We start from the raw sequence: 7,500 nt of genomic DNA, 5'->3' as shown, positions 1-7,500 counted from the left end.
TTTTCAATTTTTCGGGATGCACCGGGTAGAAGTTCAAACTTCAACCGCCGTGGGGGTCCCTGGCCAGCGTTCTGGTTCTCCGAAGTGGGGCTGAGGGGGTCCAGGCGGGTGCCCCCTGGTCCCCCCCGACGTGTTAGGGGGCGAGCGGTGGGTCTCCCCCAAGCCCAAAGCCCCGGTTCCCAGAGTCGGGTAAACTGCGCGACTAACAATGACTCTCTTAAGGTAGTCAGAAACCGGTGTGAGTGGTGTGGAAAGCCGATTCGGGGCTCCACGCTCTGGGCACAGGGGGATCTCCTAGTGGTGCCCCCCAGGCCCAGAGTGTGGAGCCCCAACTCGGCTTATTTTTATTTTTATTATTATTTTTTTTTTTATTTAATTATTATTTTGGGATTATTAGACTGGGTAGAAGTTGCAACTTCAAACGGGCATATCTCCGGAACCAAGCCGAGTTGGGGCCCCATACACCCGGCGTGGGGGGCCCTCCTAGAGGCCCCCAATACCCCCGAGTGTGGAGCCCCAACTCGGCTTACTTTTCGAGTTACAGCCGGTCAAAGTTGAAACTTTAAAGGGCCATATCTCCGGAACCAAGCCGAGTTGGGGCCCCATACACCCGGCGTGGGGGGCCCTCCTAGAGGCCCCCAATACCCCCGAGTGTGGAGCCCCAACTCGGCTTACTTTTCGAGTTACAGCCGGTCAAAGTTGAAACTTTAAAGGGCCATATCTCCGGAACCAAGCCGAGTTGGGGCCCCATACACCCGGCGTGGGGGGCCCTCCTAGAGGCCCCCAATACCCCCGAGTGTGGAGCCCCAACTCGGCTTACTTTTCGAGTTACAGCCGGTCAAAGTTGAAACTTTAAAGGGCCATATCTCCGGAACCAAGCCGAGTTGGGGCCCCATACACCCGGCGTGGGGGGCCCTCCTAGAGGCCCCCAATACCCCCGAGTGTGGAGCCCCAACTCGGCTCACTTTTCGAGTTACAGCCGGTCAAAGTTGAAACTTTAAAGGGCCATATCTCCGGAACCAAGCCGAGTTGGGGCCCCATCACCCGGCGTGGGGGGCCCTCCTAGAGGCCCCCAATACCCCCGAGTGTGGAGCCCCAACTCGGCTCACTTTTCGAGTTACAGCCGGTCAAAGTTGAAACTTTAAAGGGCCATATCTCCGGAACCAAGCCGAGTTGGGGCCCCATACACCCGGCGTGTGGGGCCCTCCCAGAGGCCCCCAATAGCCCCGAGTGTGGAGCCCCAACTCGGCTTACTTTTCGAGTTACACCCGGTCAAAGCTGGACAGGAAGTGGCCGTATCTCGGGACCGGAAGGTCCCCGTGGCTCGGGACGGCGGGAGGAGCAAGGTCCCCGAGAGCGGGCCCCGCACCCGCCGCCGCGAGCCGCTGGGACCTCCCGGTCCCGAGATGGGCCCCGTTACGCGCGGGCGACTTTCGGAGAAAACGGCCCGTATCTCGGAGAGGGGAGGTCCCAGCGGCTCGCCCTTTCGGGTGTCGGGGGCTCCCCACGGGCCCTCTCGGAACCCGCCTCCCCCGGGCCCCTGGGACCTTTCCTTCCCGGGCGCCCCCCCGACACGTCGGGCCCCTTTTCTCCGGGACCCGGGGGCCCCGGAGCTCGGGGGCGGGCTCTTTGCGAGGGGCCCGCCGGGACGCCACACTTGACCCGAGTCCGGTGTCTCTGGGCCCCCGGGTCCCCGAGCTACGTGCGTTCGAATTCGGGGCCCTTTTCCGGGCCCGAAAATCCCTCAAAGTCCGAAAACGTGCAGCGGGCGGGGACTTCCGGGGCCCCGGAGGCTCTGACGGCACACCCAGGGAGGTGCACCGTCCTCGGGCACGGCCAGGTGGCCCCCCCCCCGGGGTCCTGGAAGTCCCCCCGCCCCCCGGAGACACCCACACCCACCCACCGGACGGGAAGATTCCGTTTTTCGCCGATATCTCGAAGACGGCCGGGCGAAAAAATTTCAAACTCGGGTCTTCCGTAGGCCTCGAGGGGCCCTATCCAAAGAGGCCACCCGCGTCCCCGGGGGCCTCGGGGTCAGGGAGTTAGGCCCGGTCAAAGGCGCGGCGTTTTTTGGCTTATATCTCGCGAACCCCTGGGCCAATCTTCCCCAAACTCGAATCGACCGTAGTGCCGGACGGGGCCTTTCGAAAGAGCCCACCCACGAGGTCCAACTCGCCCGGGTCCCCGAGTTATAGCCGTTCAAAGTCGGGGGTCCCGGCGAACGGCGATCCGGTAGGGGGCGTCCCCGGGGCCCGCCGCCGCCCTGGTTCGAGCGAGGGCCCCCGTGGGACCTCGCCACCCAAATTTGAGCTCTCTGGGCCTTCGCGTCGCGGAGATACGGGCGATTTTCTCCCGGGATCGTGACGTCATCGGCGGGCGCCATTTCAGAGCGCGGCCGAGGGTTTTCGGCCGATATCTCCGCGAATACTCGACCAAAAACGACGAAACGCATATGGACGCGTTCAGCTCGGCGAGACGGTTCGAATGAGCCCGGCCTCGGCCGGGCACGTCGAGTTTTCGGCGAGATATTTGCGTTTTTCCGCTTCCGGGGCGCTTTGGGGGCCCGTATCTCGGGCCCCCGGGGGCCCACGGGGCTGGGGGCGGTCTCATTCGAAAGGTCTCGTCCCGTTCTCCAGCCCATAAAAATTTGGCGTCGATCGGAGCCGCCTTCGGCGAGCTACGGTCGTTTGAAGCCCCGTGCAGTGGGGTTACCGTCCTTCAAACAGCCGCCGCTCGCAGGGGGAGTCCCGGGGAGGCATGGTTGCCTGTATGACTTGGGCTTAGAGCACCCAGCCCCGCGCTCCTGGAGGAACCTCCGGTGCACAGGGTCTGCTGCAACCAGCCACGTGGGTTTTGAGGGGTAGGGGAGCGTGCGCTCTCCTCCCCGGGCGGGCGGCCGGGCCCTGGGGGCTCGCGCCTCCACGGAGGGACCTCGCTCCCGGGGCTTCGTCCCCGGGGCTCGGGGACTCCGTGGCGGCTCGGCCCCCGGGGTTCGACCCCGCTCGCTCGCTCCAAAACCCAAGTCCAAAACGTGGGGTTGCACGGGAGCTCCGGGCGCGACGGGTCTCCACGCACGGCCCCGGGGAGGGAGCTCCGACCCGGGCCGGAGGCAGATTCGCCCCCTGCCCCCCGGCTGTCCGCCCGGAGCCGAGACGGTCCTAAAACGGGCCTTGGGGGTGATGTAGAAGGGTAACGCTCACCCAACCAGGACTCACACAAACCGATCTGCATCCCAGGCAGGGTGCGGGTCTCCTGGGCACGAATAAAGCCCGATGCCCCGTGGGTGATGTTGGCCCTGGCCACTCAAGGCACTCACCCAAGCCAGAGAGGGTGCACTCTGGCTGGGGAAGCAGATTCAATCTCTGCTGTGGTGGAGCTCTGGAAAAACGCGAAACCTCCAGGAAAAGACGGCCCGATTTCTCTGAAAAGTGCATCCCAGGCAGGGTGCGGGTCTCCTGGGCACGAATAAAGCCCGATGCCCCGTGGGTGATTTTGGCCCTGGCCACTCAAGGCACTCACCCAAGCCAGAGAGGGTGCACTCTGGCTGGGGAAGCAGATTCAATCTCTGCTGTGGTGGAGCTCTGGAAAAACGCGAAACCTCCAGGAAAAGACGGCCCGATTTCTCTGAAAAGTGCATCCCAGGCAGGGTGCGGGTCTCATGGGCACGAATAAAGCCCGATGCCCGTGGGTGATGTTGGCCCTGGCCACTCAAGGCACTCACCCAAGCCAGAGAGGGTGCACTCTGGCTGGGGAAGCAGATTCAATCTCTGCTGTGGTGGAGCTCTGGAAAAACGCGAAACCTCCAGGAAAAGACGGCCCGATTTCTCTGAAAAGTGCATCCCAGGCAGGGTGCGGGTCTCCTGGGCACGAATAAAGCCCGATGCCCCGTGGGTGATGTTGGCCCTGGCCACTCAAGGCACTCACCCAAGCCAGAGAGGGTGCACTCTGGCTGGGGAAGCAGATTCAATCTCTGCTGTGGTGGAGCTCTGGAAAAACGCGAAACCTCCAGGAAAAGACGGCCCGGTTTCTCTGAAAAGTGCATCCCAGGCAGGGTGCGGGTCTCATGGGCACGAATAAAGCCCGATGCCCGTGGGTGATGTTGGCCCTGGCCACTCAAGGCACCACTCACCCAAGCCAGAGAGGGTGCACTCTGGCTGGGGAAGCAGATTCAATCTCTGCTGTGGTGGAGCTCTGAAAAACACGAAAACCTCCAGGGAAAAGACGGCCCGGTTTCTCTGAAAAGTGCATCCCAGGCAGGGTGCGGGTCTCCTGGGCAAGAACGAAGCCCAATGCCCACCTTGAAACGGAGCCTGGGCTCGACTCTGAAGCCCAGATCTCGAAAAACGACAAAGTACAAAAAGGTGCGGTGGCTCCAAACCTCCATGCCCTCAGACCTCCCTGGCCAGCCCAGGGAGGGTGGCCCGTCCTGGGCCAGACTCAGATTTCCCCCGCCACCCCTGGAGCTCCGCCTGGAGCGAAGACGGTCCTAAAACGGACCATGGGGCTCTTGTAGAGGATGAGGGAGGGAGAGAGGGGCCTTCAGAGAGCCCCTTGGCCGGCTTGACTCTACTCTGGAGTCGAATTTGGAAAAATAGACAAAGTCCATAAACGTGCTGTTGGTTCGGACCTCCAGGGCACTCAAGGCACTCACCCAAGCCAGAGAGGGTGCACTCTGGCTGGGGAAGAGGATTCAATCTCTGCTGTGGTGGAGCTCTGAAAAACACGAGAACCTCCAGGAAAAGGCGGCCCGGTTTCTCTGAAAAGTGCATCCCAGGCAGGGTGCGGGTCTCCTGGGCAAGAACGAAGCCCAATGCCCACCTTGAAACGGAGCCTGGGCTCGACTCTGAAGCCCAGATCTCGAAAAACGACAGAGTACAAAAAATGTGCGGTGGCTCCAAACCTCCATGCCCTCAGACCTCCCTGGCCAGCCCAGGGAGGGTGGCCCGTCCTGGGCCAGATTCAGATTCGCCCGCCACCCCTGGAGCTCCGCCTGGAGCGAAGACGGTCCTAAAACGGGCCTTCGGGGATGTATGAGAGAGGGGAAGCGTGGTGGTGGCAAACACAGAGGACCCCCTACCAGCGATCAGACCGTCGTGAGTCCCACTCAGAGTCACTCTGGGTGGGCATGTAAAAATCCAGATTACGCCGCGCTGGAGCTCTGGAAGTTACGAGACCTCCAGGAAAAGACAGGCTGGTTTTCTGAAAAGTGCACCCCAGGCAGGGTGCATCTTTTCCTGGGCACGAGCCCAGCGCACATGGTGTGGTGGTCCGGCTCTGGTGCCAAAGTTTGGGGGAAAAAATAGACAGAGTCCAATAACGTGGTGTGGTTCCAAAGCTCCATGCCCTCAGACCTCCCTGGCCAGCCCAGGGAGGGTGGCCCGTCCTGGGCCAGATTCAGATTTGCCCGCCACCCCTGGAGCTCCGCCTGGAGCGAAGACGGTCCTAAAACGGGCCTTCGGGGATGTATGAGAGAGGGGGAAGCGTGGTGGTGGCAAACACAGAGGACCCCTACCAGCGATCAGACCGTCGTGAGTCCCACTCAGACTCACTCTGGGTGGGCATATAAAATCCAGACTACGCCCCGTCGGAGCTCTGGAAGTACGAGACCTCCAGGAAAAGACAGGCTGGTTTTCTGAAAAGTGCACCCCAGGCAGGGTGCATCTTTCCTGGGCACGAGCCCGGCGCACGTGGCGGGGTCCGGCTCTGGTGCCAAAAAAATTGAGAAAAATCGACTAAGTCCAATGGCGTGACGTGGGTTCAAAGCTCCATGGTCTCAGACCTCCCTGGCCAGCCCAGGGAGGGTGGCCCGTCCTGGGCCAGAGTCAGATTCGCCCGACACCCCCTGGAGCTCGACCTGGAGGGAAGACGGTCCTAAAACGGGCCTTCGGGGCTGTATGGAAGAGGGCAAGTGTGGTGGTGCAAAACACAGAGCACCCCCTACCATTGATCAGACCGTCGTGAGTCCCACTCAGACTCGCTCTGGGTGGGCATATAAAATCCAGACTACGCCCCCCCCGTCGGAGCTCTGGAAGTACGAGACCTCCAGGAAAAGACAGGCCGGTTTTATGTGAGAGTCCACCCCAGGCAGGGTGCGTCTTTCCTGGGCACGAGCCCGGCGCGCGTGGCGGGGTCCGGCTCTGGTGCCAAAAAATTTGAGTAAAATCGACTAAGTCCAATGACGTGGTGTGGTTCCAAAGCTCCATGGTCTCAGACCTCCCTGGCCAGCCCAGGGAGGGTGGCCCCGTCCTGGGCCAGAGTCAGATTCGCCCGACACCCCCTGGAGCTCGACCTGGAGGGAAGACGGTCCTAAAACGGGCCTTCGGGGCTGTATGGAAGAGGGCAAGTGTGGTGGTGCAAAACACAGAGCACCCCCTACCATTGATCAGACCGTCGTGAGTCCCACTCAGACTCGCTCTGGGTGGGCATATAAAATCCAGACTGCGCCCCCGTCGGAGCTCTGGAAGTACGAGACCTCCAGGAAAAGACGGGCTGGTTTTATGGAAAAAGTGCACCCCAGGCATATGCTTGTCGAACGGTCGGTCTGGGTAAACGGCGAGTGTCCGTGCTGTTGCGTGCGAACGAGATTCCCAATGCTAACGAACCTCCCCCGGCTGGCGACCGGGGAGAGCGCCTCGTTTTCGGGCACGAGCGAATGCGTCTGCCTGGCGGAGCCCCCGTCGGTGCCGAGGTGGTCCTGAGACGGGCCTTCGGGGTTTTGTCGAGGAAGGGGACAAGCGCCCCAATCGGACAAGGCGACGGGCTAAAAAATGGTGCTCGGTATCGGTTTCTGACATCCAGGCGGGGATGCGTCATCTGGGGTCGGCAGGCAGGCAGGCAGGCGGTCACCAGGGCGCTCTGGAGGAAAAGGCCCCCCTCCGGAAAAAAAGGACAGAGTCCGTAAACGTGAAGTCGAAAGAGTTCCCCAGGGCCGGCCCGTCTCCATGGCCGGTGACCTGGGTGGGTGCCTCGGACCCGGGGCGAGACGGTATCGGTGGGCGTGAACGGAGCACCCGTCGGTGCCGAGACGGTCCTAAAACGGGCCTTCGGGGTTTTGTCGAGGAAGGGGACGAGAGCCCCGCTCGGACAAGGTGACGGACCAAAAAAAAAAGCGTTGCTCGGTATCGGTTTCCGACATCCTGGGGAGGATGCGTCGTCTGGGGTCGGCAGGCAGGCGGTAACCAGGGCGCTCTGGAGGAAAAGGCCCCCCTCCGGAAAAAAGGGACAGAGTCCCTAAACGTGAAGTCGAAAGAGTTTACCAGGACGGCCCGCCTCCCGGGCCGGTCACCCGGGAGGGCGCTTCGTGCCCGGGGCGAGACGGTATCGGTGGGCGCGGCGGAGCTTCCGTCGGTGCCAAGACGGTCCTAAAACGGGCCTTCGGGGTTTTGTCGAGGAGGGGACAAACGCCCCGCTCGGACAAGGTAACGGATCTCCGTGTGACGGGCGCCTCCGGGTTGCCCACCCCCGGGGCCCGAGAGGAGCGCACCCCCTCCTCCCGGGCCG

The sequence above is a fragment of the Pimephales promelas genome, chromosome 2 (assembly GCF_988280905.1).
Source record: "Pimephales promelas chromosome 2, fPimPro1.hap1.1, whole genome shotgun sequence".
Lineage (NCBI taxonomy): Eukaryota > Metazoa > Chordata > Actinopteri > Cypriniformes > Leuciscidae > Pimephales > Pimephales promelas.
Note: the sequence above shows the minus strand (reverse complement) of the source record.